Source organism: Eurosta solidaginis, chromosome 4 (genome assembly GCF_040869045.1).
Source record: "Eurosta solidaginis isolate ZX-2024a chromosome 4, ASM4086904v1, whole genome shotgun sequence".
Taxonomy (NCBI): domain Eukaryota; kingdom Metazoa; phylum Arthropoda; class Insecta; order Diptera; family Tephritidae; genus Eurosta; species Eurosta solidaginis.
The window spans coordinates 112,939,964-112,959,547 of record NC_090322.1 but is presented as its reverse complement, the minus strand read 5'-3'; the positions used below and the strand labels follow the sequence as shown (position 1 = coordinate 112,959,547).

At 39.8% G+C, this 19,584-nt stretch overlaps 2 long non-coding RNA genes across 8 annotated transcripts in view; one reads left to right on the top strand and one right to left on the bottom strand.

Moving 5' to 3' along the window:
* LOC137250154 (uncharacterized) overlaps positions 1-19,584 on the top strand; it is a 52,939-nt gene that overhangs the window by 7,586 nt on the left and 25,769 nt on the right. The gene's annotated exons all lie outside the window — the stretch shown is intronic.
* LOC137250155 (uncharacterized) lies at positions 377-8,646 on the bottom strand. 2 transcript variants are annotated; one of them, XR_010952810.1, is made up of 5 exons: positions 7,810-8,646; positions 7,543-7,732; positions 7,243-7,470; positions 4,187-4,410; positions 377-865 (listed from the first exon to the last, which is right to left on the bottom strand). It is a non-coding gene; the product is annotated as an uncharacterized lncRNA (long non-coding RNA). The 2 variants fall into 2 exon arrangements; XR_010952809.1 differs by having other exon boundaries at positions 7,243-7,466.

Genomic DNA, 19,584 nt, shown 5'->3' with positions numbered 1-19,584 from the left:
CATGCAGACAATGACATTTGCTTTGACAACCCTACAAGACAGGTACCCGATACCTAATCGATTACTTAATCGTTACCAATAACTTGGTCACCAATTATCGTCTTAATGACTTTTACATTGCTGTCGTGAAAAAGGTAACGCATGCGCTCTCTCAAAATAGTGTACGTGTGGCTCACTTTCTCGCTCTTACCTATTGTGTTTTCGACATTCCTTCTCGCTCGATGTTATTTACATTTTTAAGTTACTTCATTAGGTATGTTTTCGTTATCGCTAACCAAAAGATATGCAACAACAACAACACGGGTAACTGGCCGATCGGTTACCCGTACCAGTTACCTTCTGTCAATTCGCTTTTTATATGAATGAAACGCGTCCCTTTTGTTTAAATAATATTTAATTATGAATAAATTATGTATACAATGGTTTTTACAAATAATTTCCTTAATTTTATAGTAAACCTTACATATGTGCATATTTATATGTACAAACTACATATGTAAAGACATAAACTTATTTGTAGTCGTGCCCTTTCTGAAACCATTTTGAGTTTCGAAGCTCACACTGATGGTGCTCACTTTTTCCTTCGCGGGTGGTGTTGTTAGTATCAGTTTGCATAGATATGAGTGTTGTAGATATAATACCGGAATATATGCAGCCCTATTTCGTGCTATCAAAGTCGATTTGCAGGTGATGTTGAGCCTTTGAACTTGACCCTTTCCCATAATATGCGTGGTAGGGCCCTATATGTGATACTAAAAAGGCCGAGGGACAGTTGTCGCAGTTTTCTTGTAGTTTGAGCAAATATACGTTCTTCTTACAGCCACAGCTGGAATATTGCTATGCCCACATCGTCAAATCGAATTACCTAGAATGAAAAAAAAACGAATATCAGTAAGGATAGATGATAAGTTTTTAATATAACCGGAAGTGCTTAATAAATACAAGATACTCAAGAGGATTTCAGATAACCAGAATCAGGACCTGTAAAGTAAATTCAAGGGAACCTCCACCATGCCAAGGCATCTTCCGGTAGCGGGGGTACCCGAAAATTATAACAAGGGATAATTGATAGATGTTGGGGTAATATAGTAAATTAGGCGTGCTAAAAAAACAAAAACGAATAAATGCAGATGACTGTTTAATCCATTATGCGAAGTTCTTTGAATGGATGTGCAAATTGAAACGGGCAAAGTACTGCTAAAACTGCTTTCCCCGAGTAACCCGGGAATGAATTGATATGACTACGTCTATTCTTCTTTAGCAGCAGTGCCGAACACCAGTTCTGTTTTGGACAGGAAAGTAAACGTTTGGTTGTCTGCAAGTTTATCATATGCCAGTACAGAACATACTCGTTTTCTGGATCTTGGCAGTACATCTAATTTTCCCAGATTTTCTGGGCTCAGCGAGGGTATCCTCCTGAATGGTGCATGTGTACCCTGCTGCCTTGCCTGGCCGCTCACCCAACAACACCAGGCACGACGGAACTTGCCTTGCGACACCCAAAGTGCACTCACGCTTCTCATGGCTCCAGCGGGTTAGTGGGCTTAGAGTATACCCGTGGTAGCTATGCCTGTCGTAAGAGGCGACTAAAATACCAAATTGATTCAAGGGGTTTTGTAGCGCAATCCTTTAAATGGGTTGCCAGCGCAATATATAGCCTCTCTAACCCAATTGTCAACGTCACCTACCCGTGGCGAATCCTGTTTCTTTAACAGCCGAGGCTCTGGCGACCTCATGTTCCTTATGGCTCTACATTTGAAGGCGCTTAGTTAGCTGACATCGCTTACTTAACTGGTAGATTTTAAAGTAAAAACAAAAACACAAAATATAGGTTAGGTTGAAGTGGCCGGTTCATGAGGATCTCACATAGACTGAATGAGTCCGTAGTGTTACCAGAAGTTTGTTTTAACGACCAAGCTGAAAACCCTATCAAGAACCAGGACCTATGTTATAAAAAAACTCCGTCCTCTTGACAAATACTAGAAGCTTTCTAGGACTTAAGCCACTTGCTGCTTCTAGATCTGACAGCTTTATCACTCCTTATAGCTGGAGCCTTAGCCTGGCAAGCGCAGGGCACGATATTTCTCAGGGGGCCCGGTATTTCTCGGGGGGCCCGCGATTTAGAGGTACTAAGACATTTTTTTTAATTCAGGAGAGTCTTTAGTTGTTCCATGTGGAAATTTTAAGCCGAATTTCAAAAGCAACGAATATTGATAATGATTTTTTACCTGGTCCCTCGAACAGTGAGGAGACAATAAAAAAATCAAACAAAAATATATGTTTATATGAATCCAAATCGTAAAGTTTTCGTGGTAACACTGATGAAGGTTCATCTTCAAAAAGCCTTCCAACAATACCACCAACTCTGTATCAAAGTCTTGATTATTTAAACGACTTCGATATCGGTACCGTGAATAATGAGTTTTTGCGATCTGAAGAAGTCAACGAAATAATTCGTCGAGGCCATCAAAAGTGCCCTGTTATTTTTCCACGTGATTGTCATGACGAGGCATTTCCTACCTCGTTGTTAAACAGAATCTTGCCAAATGGAGAGAAAGTGGAGCGTCACTGGTTGGTGTGGAGTGCCAGTAGCAATGCTTTTATTGCCTACCATGTCGTCTGATAAGCACCAATACTTTAAATCGACCTAAAATTTGTTGTCCTGGCGAATATTCGAAATTCCAGGTATGGAAGAAGCTATACGCTAAACTGCCATCACACGAAAATACTGAAGATCACATTAAATGTTATATTCAATGGCGATCTTTACAAAACCTAATTCGAAAGAAGGCTACAATTGATACACTTATCAATGAACAGCTAATCACTGAAACTCAAAAGTGAAAAGAATGTTATTTGTATGCACTATAAATGTTGACCATTTTCTGGAGTAGGAGTAACTCTATTGTTGTTGTTGTAGCGATAAGGTTGCTCCCCGAAGGCTTTGAGGAGTATTATCGATGTGATGGTCCTTTGCCGGATACAGATCCGGTACGCTCCGGTACCACAGCACCATTAAGGTGCTAGCCCGACCATCTCGGGAACGATTTATGTGACCACATTAAACCTTCAGGCCATCCCCTCCCTCCCCATCCCAAGTTGCATGAGGAGCTTGGGGTCGCCATAGCCTCGTCTGTTAGTGAAACAGGATTTGCCGTGGATAGGTGAGGTTGACAATTAGGTGTGGGGAAGCTATATATTGCGCTGGCAAACTGCAGGGTTGCGCTACACAGTCCCTGAAATCTGATAATTTAGTCCCCTCTTACGCATACGACAGGCATACCTACCGCGGGTATATTCTGACCCCCTAACCCGATGGGGTAGAGTATTACCATTTACTTAGGCAACAATTTATTTCAGAAAAGAAAACGCTCTCAATTTATGTGGTGTTGATGCTGCAGAATGTTGTACGGCTGCACTTATTTTCTTCGGCAGCACTCCACAACGATGTGACATCCTCAAAAAAAATGTACCTAGCTCTCTTCATAGTCTTTCAGCCAAAAGCCAAATTTGAACGCGCAAGCATACGGCGATGTTACCGGCATTCTCAAGTACATCAACAAGTTCAAATGTATCTTGCTGTCCTCAATTTGGTTCAAACCCCTACCATTAATGAAAGAATCGTGGTCCTCCAAGCGAGAGACGCCACCACAGATGTTGAGGTCCGACATCTAGATGCCTTATTAGCTGATTTGAAGTTGATCAGGAACCAATGGGAAACAATTTTAAACGAATGCAAAACAGTTGCTATTGAATTGAACATCTCGCCAAAGTTTCCGGACATTCGAAAGAGAAACCCCAAAAGCCGTTCTGAAGATAATTTAAATGAGATGATTACGGATGATTCAGAGTCTGATTTCAAAAACAATACATTCTTGGTGATCGTTGATTCGGTAATCACTGGCATTACTGAACGATTTGCAGCTATGAGAAATTTGAACGAAAAGTTTTCCTTTTTGTGGCAATTTAAGACATGGATGAAACTACGGTTCGGGCGAGCGCAGCAAAATTTGTCGAAAAATACAAGTCGGATATTTCTCAAAGCTTAGAATGTGAAATAGTTCACTTGAAACACATTTAAGAAGCAAATTTTGATAAAGGTCTGTCACCATTGGAATTGCTAAATGCCGTCTATTTTCAAAATATGTATACAATTTTCCCCCAACTTTTGTATTGGTTTACGTACCTTTTGCACGTTACCTGTCACTGTATCTAGTGCAGAACGTTCCTTCAGCGTCCTTTCAAGAATGAAAGACTTTCATAGATCGGGTTCATCTAAAGAGCGAGTTTTAGGACTTGCCACGCTTTGTGTTGCATCCGTTTTGGCAAGACAGTTAAATTTTGATATTATTATAAATAAATTTTGCAGCGAAAAAAGCAAGTAAAGCCACTCTTTGATATCCGAACATTCTATATTGAATAATTAAAATTTATAATCATCATTAAATTTATCAGAAATGTATGAAAATGTTACCAAATAACTAGAAAAGATTATTTGAAATAATATGTGGCTGTTAAAAGAGAATTTTATTTCTACATTACAATAAAATAAAACAAATAGTAAATATTCTGTGTTAATTTTATTGTCAGCTCTTAGCCAAACATCATTTAGTTGATGTGGCAAAATTCTTTTTTTGATGTAATCCATCAATAATGATTTATGAATGAAACGTCATTAATTCACGTTAATCAAATGCATTAGTGGATTTTTTATAGGGGCCGTAAATTTTTTTAGTCCCGGGCCCGGATTTTCTCTCTACGGCCCTGGCTCGAAGACGCCAGAGGGGATTGAAGCCAGAGTCTCCGGACCCAGAGCCAAATATCAGTACCTCTAAAAGCACATACGAGCAGCTTTCAAGCGGAAGTATTCGCCATATGTTGGTGCGCTAAGCTGAACCTTCAGCGCTGATACTCCAATGAAACAATTGCCATACTCAGTCAGACAGTCAGGCCCAACTAAAAGCAATTGTGGCGTTCGAAATAAAGTCAGCACTGGTCCTTGGGTGCACAACGTAGTACTGTTGCACTGGGTCCCAGGCCACAGGGGGGTGCAGGGTAATGAGCAGGCGGACTCTAGTGTTTAGTTTGTTGCGTCCCTCCCACAAATTATCATCCTCCCAGCAGATCCATGCAGCGGGTCTGCGCCATACTCTCCTCCTCCGGGAAGGTATCGAACCCAATCCATGTCCTTCTCCTGACCCCGGCCATGAGTAATGGTTTTGCTGCGTTTGCCGGAAAAGAATCTTTTTAGGACGGTCATACTCTTGTCAGTGTGTCACGTGCAAGGGATGGTTGCATCGGACAGGTTGCTCTGGGCTTGATCCCAAAAGCCGACGTCCTCGTAACTTTTACAAATCTTTTGTGGCTTCTTGTTGTTCACGCCCTCATTACATTATGAGAAAATACGGGACCTGAGAACACAGCCGTATGAAGCTGAAAAACACAAGCAGGTCCTGAGTGAACTCCACAAACAGGCGTCGAACCTCTATGCCAGGAATTGCCCGGTAAATCCTGTACTCAAAGAAAAAAACTAGCAGAGTAGGAACGCACTCTCCCCAAGGAAACGGGAGTCACTCTAGCCCAATTTCGATCTGGATACTGTAACAGATTAAACTCTTACCTATCCAGAATCAACCCCGACATACAAAACATATGTCCTGCTTATAATGTGTCCCCACATGACACCAACCATCTCTTTAGCTGTATTGTGGAATCAACGCCTCTAACACTCCTCTCATTATGGTCCACCCCTGCTGAAACTTTCTGTTTCCTTGGACTCCCGTTAGAGGACATTGATGACAATTTGTGATCTGTCGCACCTATTGGATGGGGCGAAGCACTGCTACAACAAGAGCAGGCGGACAAGCCGGAAAGAGAGGCAGGAACTGCATGACCTATCGATCCCGAGCCGTTCCTGTCAGTTGGCTCACAGGGGCATTTATTAGGAGAAGCGGGGAAAAGAGAGAAGAACACTGGAGCAATACGCCAGGTTTGAGACAATCTAAGTTACTGTTAGGAAGTTATAGCACAAGTCGCTACAGGGCAATAATAGACCTATCGAAAGATAACCGAAGAATCCCAAGAGCTTTCTTACAGGGCATTATAGACTGAGCAGCCGTATGCAGAAAGTGGGCATACTATCGAATAACACATGCCGATTTTGTGATCGATCAGCAGACGGCGGACCATATCCTCCAAGAATACGAAGCAATCTCAAAACGTAGGGCTAAGTTTATGGGCTGTTGTTGTTGTTGTTGTAGAGATTAGGTTACTCCCCGAAGGCTTTGGGGAGTGTTATCGATGTGATGGTCCTTTTTCGGATACATATCCGATACGCTCCGGTAACACAGCACCATTATGGTGCTGGCCCGACCATCTCGGGAACGATATATATGGCCACATTGAACCTTCAGGCCATCCCTCCCTCCCCACCCCCAAGTTCCATGAGGAGCTTGGGGTCGCCAGAGCCTCGTCTGTTAGTGAAACGGGATTCGCCGCTCGAAGGTGAGGTTGACAATTGGGTTGGAGAAGCTATATATTGCGCTACACAACCCCTTGAATCCCCCAGTTTATGGGCTCACCATGGCCAGTGCATTCCCACATTTAATCCCTCAAGCCAAGAACTCTGCTAGGGTTCATCAAAGAAGTCGGCTACGATGAGGTGCTGTCAAGGAGATGTGCAAGTCACTGTGCAATCCTCAATAAATTATCTATCTACGTTCCGGTAACAAGCACCATTGAGGTACTAACCCGACCATCTCCAGACCTATTGATATGACTACATTGAACCTTCTAAGGATTGAATATTAATAATGACCGCAATGCGAAACTCTGCTAAAATTTACTATTCTTCATGGAATGCTTCATATATAACTTCCCACGTTTTAAATCAGTAATGAAAAGAGCAAAATTTACTAAAATTTTAACTGGTTGTGGGTAAGGTGTTGATGTCCTCTCTTAACGCAATGTAATGGCAACGGCGACGCAGAGAAAATAATAAAAATCCTATAAATCTACTGAGCATAATTAATTAATGAAAGGGAGGATTTCTATGCAGTTGTATGCATACATACATAGGGGTTTTGTTCTCCAAACGCTATTTAAAGATATCAATTGGTATTGAACTTCGAACTCTTTGGTATTTGCCTTCTTCAGTTGATTATCAACAAAAGCATGACAAATTATCACTAACAAATTCATACATGTTGTTTATATATTTAATATGGTAGGTAATTTACTTACCCTTTCTGGTGCGATGATCCTGGACAATCGGGCCTGACTAGACGAGAATTATTTTGCTTTAACATAGCGTGCTTAACGCGAACCATATCATGTTAGGGCACAATTTCGATTATGCAACCAATCAAAGAAATGTGCTTGTAATACTGCTATGATAGCAGCAGCAGCTCCCGGTGGCGGCACATAAACAACAGTTGCATGCGGATCAGTTGCATTTTTTGCTTCGGCTACCTATTCAATTTTAATTCACATTACATTATCTACTATTGCAATTTTTAATCAATACAAATCAATATAAATTACCGAAGCAAATACTGACAAACCAAGATGCGTAGTTCCACCCTTTTTTGGGAAAATACATCCAACCAATTTTGTACCGTATTCCAAAGCATGTTGGTTGTGGAAAGTACCCTGTTTACCGGTAAATCCTTGGCAAATGACACGTGAATCTGCATTTAATTGTAGGTTTCTTGTTGTTTTGGCATATCCTCAGCTGAATCGCACCCCGGCAGAGATGATATATATTAGAATAATATAACATTTTTTTTTATTATTTAAAAATACACATACGTATGAATGAAAAGCAGAGAGTAAATAATGTTGCTTTGGTTGTAGCGATAAGGACACTCCCCGGGAGCGATTTAGTATGACCACCTGAAACCTTCTAGGCCATCCCGTCGATTCTATACAACTTTCAGATTCTAAACACGGATCTCGACACGCGTCTTTTGATACCAGCTTTGTTTAGGTTGTGCACTGTCTTGAAAACTTTATCTTTTTTGGTTTTGGAATCCGAATCTTCCAATTCCAATTGGTGGCAAGAGGACTTGGCTGCCTCTAGTTAATGCGCCAGGTTAATTTAGAAGTGCCTAAACACACGTCACACCTAAAAGCCCGTAGCGCAAGCACTTTTTTAGTTTTTTAGTTTAATTACCACAATTATAGTTTTTCATCGTTTTAAAATGTTTCCCGGAATAATTAATAAATTGTTGTATTAAGATGACGCTGTCATTTCCATTGTTTACTATAGAGTTTGGCAGCTTTATTCGAGGTTATGTTGCGAATAGAGTGGAAGGCACTCGCAAGCCGTGACAATAGGCACTCGAATGGAGTGGAATGAAGAACAGTAGGAAGACCAGAGTTGCATTGGATCAATCATTGCATCAATATTAAAGATAAATTTAGAAAAAATAATTAAATACTTGAGTATAAGCAAACATTTTCTTTCAATTACTCCAATTAAGGTGTCCTAGATGCTATATATTCCAAAATTATAACATTTTATGTCTGTTTAAAAATTTAACTTCAATTTCCCTAAGATTTCCGTAATATGACCATTAGTGATGTTTGTGTGTGTGTGCAAATTTTGAGCGATCAGCTGTTAGTTGCGCTACTTGGTAAAGTTTACAATGGTCATTTCGATGACAGCAAGAAACGTCGATGTGTTTGTGGAGAGCGAAAAAAGCTTTGAATGTGTGGGTGAACTAGTTACCTTCGTCTTGTAGGGAAATGAAATTTTTAAGCACTGAACGCACCAAAAACTAAGAACCGGAAACGGAAGCGGAACGCTACCAACAGAGTTGCATTGTGCTTTTGACTTCATTAGGCATTCGATTAGCTACTAATGAAATAATAATAGATTCGAATTTTGTAGGGAAGATTGAGCTCAATAAGCGTCTTAATGTAGAAAAATGTCTTTATTATTCAATAAGCCGTCTGTGTGAAAATAGCATTATAAAGTGTGTAAACGTATAAATTTATCTAGTGCGTAAACGAGCTATCAAATTTTGTATGAAAAATCATTTACACAATTTTTATAAAGTTACGCGCACATTTCATTCTGTAAACGCGGGAAACTCAAAGGAATGCAACCTTGCAGACATTACAGCAGGTACTTTCATCAGAAATCTTCAGCATCAGAAAGTCATTTACAAGTATATCGTAGTAAAGACGTTTTAGTTTTGATTTTTCACTTAATATTGGCATTTTTTAATTTGTATAACAATAAAAAAAATTTTGTTTGGGAATAATACAGCTGATAAACAATCAGGATCTTTGCCGTCGGATGATAACAAATGTCACGCAGAACAAAAATTGGAAATCGAGTTAGATTTTCACGCAGCAAATTCAATTTGGGTTGCTCACATACAAGTTGTATGTGCATGAGACATTTTTGACAGAAAATGACTTGCGTGCGTTTATATTAGGTTGGCATGTAAGGCGTATTTGTTCTTATTAAAAGAAGCTATTTATTATATGAAAGTTTTTATCCATTTTTTTTCAACATCCTTTTAACAATTTCATGCATTGAAATACAACCATGTGCATATACGTTTTGACATTACATTTCATACACATTCGTATTTGCCATTCTCATTGTTTCTAAATTCGTAAACAATGACTGCAGTTATTTGGTGTGATTTTTCGAAAAAATTTATTATTTTCCTGAAATTGTATACTTTCTGTTGTATTGTGGTGGCCAAAAAGGTTTTATACAACAATACTTTGCCTCACAACGCGACAATGTATTTCGTAATGCCTAAGTACTTATATCGCATACTAACTACCAGGCATGCTTAACCAACGAAACGATATCATTTCGTTACGATAATCAACGTTAATAAACGAAACGAAGTCATTTCGTTTCGTTTATTAACGTTAAGTTCGTCAAATTAACGAAGTGATTTCGTTTCGTTTTCTGCCATATCAAAACGAAATCAAATCGTTTATGTTGATTATTAATTTCAAACTATGCTGGCAAAGCTGATTGATGGCGGAGTCATTAAAGGTGAAAGCATTAGCCAGGCTGATCGCAACTTTTCTCATGAATTTTGACAGTACGAACATTTCTCAGAGTATTTTTGACATTACCACCAACGAATTACACAAACAAATTACATGGAGTTTGTGTGTGTATGTGCGCTCGTTGTTGCCACCTTACGGCTTCACCATGGCTATAGAATTGCCAGCACAATTCAAACATAAAGTATCACGTTTTTGTTAACGTTTTTAACGTTAACGAAAGCTTTTCGTTTCGGTTAAAAACGAGATACAATTTATCTTGATAATTTCTTTATCGATAATATTTCGAAGTGTTTCAACGGAAACGGTGGAAATTTTTTGATAAACGATTAGCTTAACGTTAAGGTGCATCCCTGCTAACTACAAAAGAGTCATTCAAATTTTTAAAAGTCGGTTTTTTTACATAAACCAATTCCCAGTACACATCCTAACTGCCCCTTAAATTTCGTTGTCATTATTTTCTTCTTTAACTGGAAAATTACCGTTATGCCAGTTTTGGTGTTGATTGCATCGCTTTGTGTTGGACAAGAGATATTTGCAAAAGAAGTTGAAATGTGCGCGTTGTAATGTTGATGATATTTGGTACCCACAAAAATAATTGTGGTCATAAGTGTTTTGCGCAGATATAGTTTTGGTCTCCAAACCGGTGTTGAATCCACCCAGATTAATTTTTTATAATCGTGGCCGAAGGCCGACAGCGCAAAAATGCTATGGATCTCACCGCGGTCTCGAAGCATTCCGGGGTCATTTTCGGTTTTTTGGGAACATCTTTTGAACGAGCTAAAACTTTTCTTTTCCGCCTTCGGATTACTGTTTTTGGATTTGGTGCTGCATGTTATCTTGCACTCAAAGAAATGGAATATGATAAGAAATTTCGAAACGTTTATATGATCGCATCACTTCAAGATTATCACATGGTATATGTAATGGTGATCCAGAGCAAATGCATAGTGGTTTATTAAATTTATCATTACTTATGGCCTTAAAAGATGTGGCGTTGTCTAGTGTCTCAGCATGTACTTCTGCATCACTGGAACCTACGTGCGATTGGAACTGATGAGGATTTGGCACATAGTTCAATAAGGTATACGAGTTTACCGTACTGAATTGTTTAGTTAATTTGAAAGTAATTTATTGTTAAATTTTTATAGATTTGGTATTGGTTGTTTTACCACCATTGAAGAGGTTGATTATATTACCGATATCTGCATCAAACATGTCGAACGTTTACGTGAAATGTCTCCATTATGGGAGATGGTACTAGAACCAATTGATTTGAAAAATATCCAATGGTCGCAACATTAATTTTGTTTATGATATATAAATAAAGGACCGTTTTGTATTGTATGCATCTTTTAGTAAATGTATTTATATTCCAAAGCAGTTTAATGTAAAGTGAGATACAACTTTTTTGGAATTATATTGTTCCTACTTTATCTGCATAAGGTCGTTATTTTTTAGTATTAAAATTATATTGGGAAATGCTTTTGCTAAATGTTTTTTGTAGTGAACCTTATTTTCAATACATGTATGTATGAGTGCTAACGTTACTGTCTCCAAGAAATGTTGAAAATTTGGGATGAGATTGTATATAAAATGCTGAGTTAATAGTATGTTCATGAATAAGTACTGATTTATTTTAAAATTTCATGTATTTTGTAAAGTAAAAATTAACTAATTTAGTAACCTAATAAATATCGAAGATACATATATACATAATAACGTTTAACGTTGGAAACTCGTCGTGTCGGTATTTGAGGTGCAGATTTCTTTGAAGAATATGTACTCCATGTCTTTAGATGTAATCTTTTTTAATTAAAAAAAGCACGGTTGTGTTGGATACTAGTTCGGTTGTAGTACTGACTTCAATTACGGTTCCGGGTTTTCCTTCTGGCTCTAGCCAGGAGGCTTTTGTAGCAATTTCGGCTTTAGGTTGGATATGGTATCGGTACCTGCTACGGTAAAGTTCGGCTTGGAATATTTCCGTTTTCAACTCCAGTATCGGTTATACTCCAGTTTTTTTCTTGTCATCATATGGATGATATAAATAATCCAATAGTAAATCTATAGCATGTAAAACATAATTGTCTAGCAATATTTTCTCTTCGTAAACTGTTTGTAGCCCTGATAAGGGCCGTTTTGCGTATACTGGTATAGCATATTTTCGCTCTTTGTAAACTAATGGTGGCCCTGAAACTAGGGGAGGTTACTGCGTCTGGGTTTCACGGCTTATTCGTGGCACATCATGCATATCCGTTTGTGTGCTGCAGCTGTTCGTTGCGAAGTATTGACCTTTCGCTCCAACGGTGTCACTTAAAAAAAGAGAACATGTAGAAGGGACTTTATTATTTATCCTTCATCCTTCCTTCACGTTGTAGCGCCGAAAGTATTGTCCGATATTTTGGTAGATAACTGTAGGAATGACCGTTGGGGACGATGCGACAACTTCCGTTTTTTGCAAACTCTTGATTAGCACTGCTAAGTCATACATAAAATTATATTATATTTTTTATCTTACAACATTCGGGAAACAATATTTACATCAAATACGGTAAATATAGCGATGGAGTGGAGTTGGGCATCAAATTTACTCTCTTAGCTCCCACAATAAGGTCACAGGCCTGAAAATGGAGCGAAAAAGTTAAGCCATTTTAGGGAAGCTAACGCCCCAAGCGTTTTCCCAATTTTTCCTCTTCCTTGATCTTGCGGGGTAATTCTTTACTTTAGCTCACAACTGCAAAAACTTGTGCAAAAATATCGGGAGGTGTTAAAAAAATGCGTTTTGGACTCAGGACGACGAATCCGAAAGCGAAAATTAAAAATTTTATTTCTGTCAAAAAATATTCCCAAAAAACTGAAAAATGGCACCGGAGCGCTCCGAAACCGGCGGTGGAATCCATAGTATTTTTGCGCAGGTAATAGTCTAGTTGAGGGATCGACTGCTAATACGCTACCAGAAACGTGTCTTGACATCAGTATTAATAATCCGAAGGCTGAAAATAAAAATTTTAATTCGTTCAAAAGATATTAACGAAAAACCAAAAAAAGACCCGCGGGTACCTCCGAAACCGGGGGTGGGATCTGTAGTAATTTTGCGCAGAACACCTTTCTGCGTTGGCGGCCTTCGGCCGCGCTTATAAAAAATTACCATGGGAGACCAAATCTATATCCACGCAAAACACTTTTACCCACAGTTTTTTTTGTGGGTACCCAACACCATCAAAATTACAACAGCCACATAGAAATTTTCAACTTTGTAAATATATCTGGAAAGAAATAAAATTTTCAATTTCCGTTTTCGGATTCGTGGTCCTGGGTCCAAAGCGTGTCTTTTGACACCTCTCCCGATATTTTTGGACGAGTTTTAGTAGTTGTGAGCTAAAGTAAAGAATTACCTAATAAATTTTCACATCAAAAGTAAATAAACAAAAAATGTAAACATAAACAAAGTGTTATGGGAACGCATCTATGATGGAAGCAGTAAGGAAGGCGGTCGGCATGATGTGTTGGTGCACAGTGGCTAGTCATTGTCGGCTGCGGCGGGTCCTTGCCAACCTTACTGTTCCTGCGCCATAAACAGAAAAAAGTTCCTATCATGCCTATCAAAACGAGCAGCTGTCGAATTCAAAACAAACTGACAGAAGCGCAGAAACCGACTCAAAACGCTTATAATTCAAACTAAAACAACATCCGGCTGAACCGGATGTCACGGACAGACCGTTAACATTCAAAAAATTCAAAAATCTAAAATTAAAAAAAAACTGGCGCAAAAAAAAATTACCGAACCGGACATGTCCGGTTACCAACGTTGAAAATCAAACTAAAAAAAAAAACGGCTGAAAAATAAAAATACAAATAAAAGGGCCGAATATATATAGGGGGCGCCGCGGGTGGTGTTGCGACGCCCGGTGCTTTACCCACCCTCAAAATCCATGGCCACCGACGCACCTGTATTTCGGTGGCCCCTTACCTGTGTGCCCTAAGTGCCTTCTAAACAAGTAAGGAAGTCAGCATTCCCATATTGTTAACAAATTTATTCAATGCTCATTATTACTACTAACATAGATTTCTCTTTTGTTTTCTCTTACTTCTTACTACACGGGTTTTGGAACCTATTTAAGCTTATAAACAAATTTTTTTTGAAAAAATTTTATAGCAATCAAAAAGGCTATATATGTACTAAAATAAAAATACACTATATATATGTAAGGAAAGAAAATCTTTTTTTTTTGTAGAACTTTGGTCAAATGCCCTTTTTTCTCCTTTTTTTTTTCTTTTTACAAATCTATCTTAGGGCTGTACAGTTTGGATACAACTTCTGCTAATTGGGGCCCCCTTACAAAATTAATAGTTGTTGTATTAAAATTACTTTGAGTTTAACTAAACATCAATTCGGTATTACACATAGTATAATGACAGTAATATGTACTATGCGCTGAGAAATTAGTCATAAACGCAACTAGGACTAAACTTGTGGTAAATGCTACCCCTCAAAAAATATTGTTTCACAAGCTCAAGCAAAACGTAAGCTTTTAGCTTCATGGAAAAATTACCGAAGTAATTCACCTGTTCAGGTAAAACATGAACCTTTTAAACTTATAGTACAATTACTGAAATCATTTTACTTGTTCAAGTGAAACGTAAACTGTTTTACAAGTAAGTGTTAGGGTTGGTATTGTTTCGGGTTTAGTTCGACTCAGTCACCTAAAAAAAAATGTATACAACAAAAGTTTTGTTTTGCTAGCGCAAGCCAACCCGCATTACTTGTTATTTGCGTCTCTTAATATAGAGTTAATGCATTTTACTGATAATGCAACTGAGCTTGAATTACAAATAAAACTTTATTCCTTACCGAAACAATATCAACACTTTTGCTCACTCCAAAATCATATTCGCCACGATGGCATCAATAAAAAAAATGTATTAGTAAAATTTTACCACAACGCAAAGCAGATTTTAATACCTGAAACACCTTTTTCTTTGTTTCACAGGCAGTATAAATTGCACACCCATGACCATTAAAATATGCTTTGTTTTTTTGTTGGTTAAAATTTTTTCTTGTAGAAAAAAGGCAATTTACTATGACTTAAACATTACATAGATATATACTCGAATATGGTTTTTTTTTCTTTTAATTAGCTTTATACCCTTTTTTGCAACACTAAATAGTTACGTTAAATTGATATTCGTGGTTTTTAGTTATAGGACATAAACTTTACATTACTATCAATCTTGAGTTGTTTTTATGCTTTTTTAATATTAGTGCCTTTAACTACAGGGAATTCATTTTTCCATTTTTCTACGAAATTGCAATCCTATTTACAGTGCAAAGGTATTTAGCACATTGGTCTTTGTGTTTTATATAAACAATTCACTTTTAATTTAGTTGTGGTTACATTAACATTATATAATGTTGCGGAGTCAAAAATATAATTTAAAAAAATAGGGTTAAGGCTACAAATACATAACTTTAGTCCAGTAGTGGAACGAACTCACCGCTTTAACCGCTGATGTTCGTTATCGCAATTGGAATGCCCGCAGGCCTATATTCGCTGTCCTGTGATTGTCATTGTAGCGGGTTTATTGTAGCCCAATCTGGTCGTAGTTGGTACGGGTTGCGCTAGTAGTGTTAGTGCCGGTATGGACACAGTTAATAAAGATGCGCTAGTAGTGTTATTGCCGGCATGAGCGCGGCTAGTAAGGATGCGGCTGGTATTATTGCCGGTATGAGCGCAGTTAATAAAGGTGCGCTAGTCTTGGGGTCGGTGGAACCGCCTGTTGTTGGTGTTAACTTTAATGGCCTCAAGCCTATGTACGTGGCCCCGCTACGTGCGTTGCAACTGGTGTGGCGGTACGTCTGATGGTTGTTGTGCTCGTGGTTGCGCTTATGAAGGAGTTGGGGGAGGTACTACCGATGGTGATGCCCGTGGTAATAGTAGGCACCGTTGGTGGTGGTTGGCGCGGTGGTCCGAGGTGAACAAAAGACCCAGGTGGCGATAAGCTTCGTGCTGGCCTTTACGCCGGTGGTAGTGTCCTCAATTGCCACTTGAACATGCCTAATGGTTGATAGGTTAAAATGCAGATCTAATTCTGGCGTTGTTTCATTGATGGGAAAATGTTCACGTTGTAAGTCCCAATAATCATTTAAAAACACCATCGGTGAATACGTTTTACCTCCATCATCTAATTTGGTGTCGATTTGGCCGGCAACTCGGCGATTTTTCTTGATTTAGTTTCCCTTACCAAATTTTTTCTTTCCTTATGTGTATACGGCGGAAACTCAATCTTAAAAAAGGGCCGATTTTTTTCGTAGTGATGGCCGGTCTGTCTTTTTCTTGTTTTTTCGATATCTTTTTATCGCAACTTTCGCCACATCGCTAGGTGTGTTCGCGTGAACACGCTCCCAAGTGGATCGTAGCCGTAGACCGTAGCAGCAGACCGTAACAAACCTGCTTCGCTTTGAAGACCTGGCGATGAAGCGAACAGGAAGCCGGATCATCTGTGGGAAGCTATTGCCAGGGATCTCCGACGACAAGCAACGTGGGGCACGACTCACCCCTGAAATAAGAGTCTCAAAGTCCTACTACGAAGCCAGCCGGGCAACATAGGTCTATCAAAAAAAAATGTAAGTCAAGTTGGGAATATTTCTGTTTCCTAGTTAAAAGGGCTTTGCGGCAATTAGACATTTGTTATGGAGGACTCGTCAAAACTCCGAAAGATGATTCCTAGTGGGTATCGCTCCCACAGGAATGCAAAATAAAAAAATGTAGACATTTTGATATGGAGAACTCGTCAAAACTCCGAAAGGCTAGTCCGACCTAAGTGTGGACTGCCAGGGTGTTCACGGTCCTCGGTGAGTACGCGCGTGAACATCCTATGAGGTCAGTGCTCGGGGAGAATACTGGGCGAGATGTCCCCGACCGCCAAAACGCCCAGACAAAAAAAGGTCCAATTGGTGGGTATAGAAAAAAAATCAAATTGTAAATTGGCAAAAGAAACGCCCTTGTTGGTTCATTGTGGACGAATATCCGAAGCATGGAAGCGACCTATCAATTTCCCGTTTAGGTCCTCGAGATCATACAATGCATTGCCCATTTTTCGAAGCACGCGACACTTCAGGTATTTGGGTAGGAATTTGGCGTTGATGCCCTGTTTAAAGTTACTTAAGGCAAAGTTTCTTCGGAAAACTTCCTGACCTTCCTTGCAGTTGACTTGTCTAGAGCGCTTGTTATAGGTGGTTACTCCCCTATCCTTGGCCTGATCTAAATTTCTACGGATCTGCTCACGAATATTAGTCAACTTGTCAGCTCGGCTTACTACCGTTACCTGGTCTTCCCGAAGGCTGCCGAGTTTCCCTAAAATGTTGTACGTTGAGGCATGTTGGACCATATTTTGGCCATATAATGCAAAGTATGGAGAACACTGAATCGCCGTATGAAAATCACTTCTCAAAACTGATAAAATCTCGGGTATATGCTTATCCCAATCGGTATGGTCAGGTTTATCTTTCAGGAAAATCCTAATCTTCGAAACAATTTCTCTATTAACGCGCTCGGATGCGTTTGCTTGGGGAGAATATAACCCCGTCCTCACGTGCGTCACCCCGTAATTTGCAAAGAATTGGTTCATTTCCTTCGAGATAAACTGTTTACCATTGTCACTGTGAATAAACTCAGGGACCCCTACAGCTGGGAAAATTTCTGAAGCGAAGTAATGTATAACGTTAACAGTGGTGGCTCTCTGCATGGGCTTTAGCCAAATGTATTTTGAAAAATGGTCTAGTACTATGAAAAGAAATTGATTTCGCCGCTTAGATCTCGGATACGGCCCTAGAAAGTCGCAATATAACCGCTGAAATGGCCTTTCGGATTCAAAGGTACTCCCTATAGGTGGTCTCGACTGCTGATTGGTGGGTTTTACCGTTTTGCAGGTGCCAAAACGCTGGACGTAGTCCCTGACGTCCTTAGCCTGCTGCGGCCAGAAGTACTTCTGCCTAACACGTTCTAAGGTTTTCTGCCATCCGCCATGGTAACTCCAGTTAGCGTCATGTGCTAATCTCACTGCTTCCTCAGTCAACCCTTTTGGCAACCATAAACGCCACAACGAGTCTTCTTTCCCTTCCATCCCCTTACGAAACTTAACTCTTTTGAAAATTACACCGTCCACAACTCGTAAATCCGGAAGTGATTCCTCGTTTTCGGTGACGGTCCGAATTAAGTCTAAATACTCGTTGCTGCTAAATTCGGGAGAGACTAAATCTATTTCTCCGGGTGTGGTAGTGAAAGACAACTCATCGGCATCAAAACGTGACAGCGCGTCTGGTACCACATTCAGGGTGCCTTTACGATGTTCCATTCTAAAGTCGTATCTTTGCAGTAAGAGTGACCATCTCGCTAACCTCCCGCTTAAGTCTTTCTGTGTCATCAACCACTTGAGACTGGAGTGGTCCGTAATAATCCGAAAAGGTAATCCTTCGACATAGGGTCGGAAGCGCTTCACGCTGATTATGGCTGCAAGACATTCCAGCTCGGTTACTGTATAATTGCGTTGATCATTATTCAGCTTTTTGGACACGAATGCGATTGGATGCTCAGCGCCCTCATCATCGACCTGGAACAACACTCCGCCAACACCTACTTTGGAAGTGTCGCATTGTATTACGAATTCCCTTGAAAAGTCTGGTTAGGCCAAAACAGGGGCGGAACTTAAAGCTACTTTTAGCTTTTCGAAGGCCTCTATAGCTTCAGAGGTAAGCTTGAACGGGCCTGCTGACTTACGAAGACAGTCGGTCAAGGGACCTGCCAAGTCAGCAAAATTGGTAATAAACGCCCTGTACCAATTCGCCATGCCCACAAACCTACGCACTTGCCGAGGGGATTTAGGGATCGGGAAGTTTTGCATTGCTTATACTTTTCCCGGATCCACTTTCAGACACCCGCTGCCTATCAAGTATCCTAAGTAGCGTATTTCCTTCTGACAAAATTTACTTTTTTCCACGTTGATTGTCAGCCCTGCGTCTCTCAAACATTGGGCCACTTCCGCTAGCAATATCAGGTGATCCTCAAAATTAGTGCTACATACCATCAGATCGTCCAGGTAGAAAAAGACGTTCTCTCGCAGACGCGAAGGGATTGCCTTGTCCATCAGCTTACTCATAGTCTGCGGTCCATTGCACATACCAAATGGCATTACTTTGAAGTGGTACAGAGGCCTCCCCGGAACTGCGAATGCTGTTTTTTCCTTAGAGGACTCTGTCAATTTGATCTGGAAGAACGCGTCCTTCAGATCAATGCCACTAATAAAATGCGCATCTTTCAGTCTGCTAAATAAGCCGTTGATATGAGGCAGGGGGTACGAGTCCTTCTTAGTCACCGCGTTGACTTTCCTCGAATCTATGCACAGCCTAACTTTACCTGGTTTCCGGACCAGTACTACAGGACTACACCACGGGGAGTTGGATTCTTCTATAACTCCTAATTCGAGTAACCTGTCTAGTTCTCTAAAAGCTTCGGCTTGCCTCGGTGGCGAAAGAGGGAAATGTTT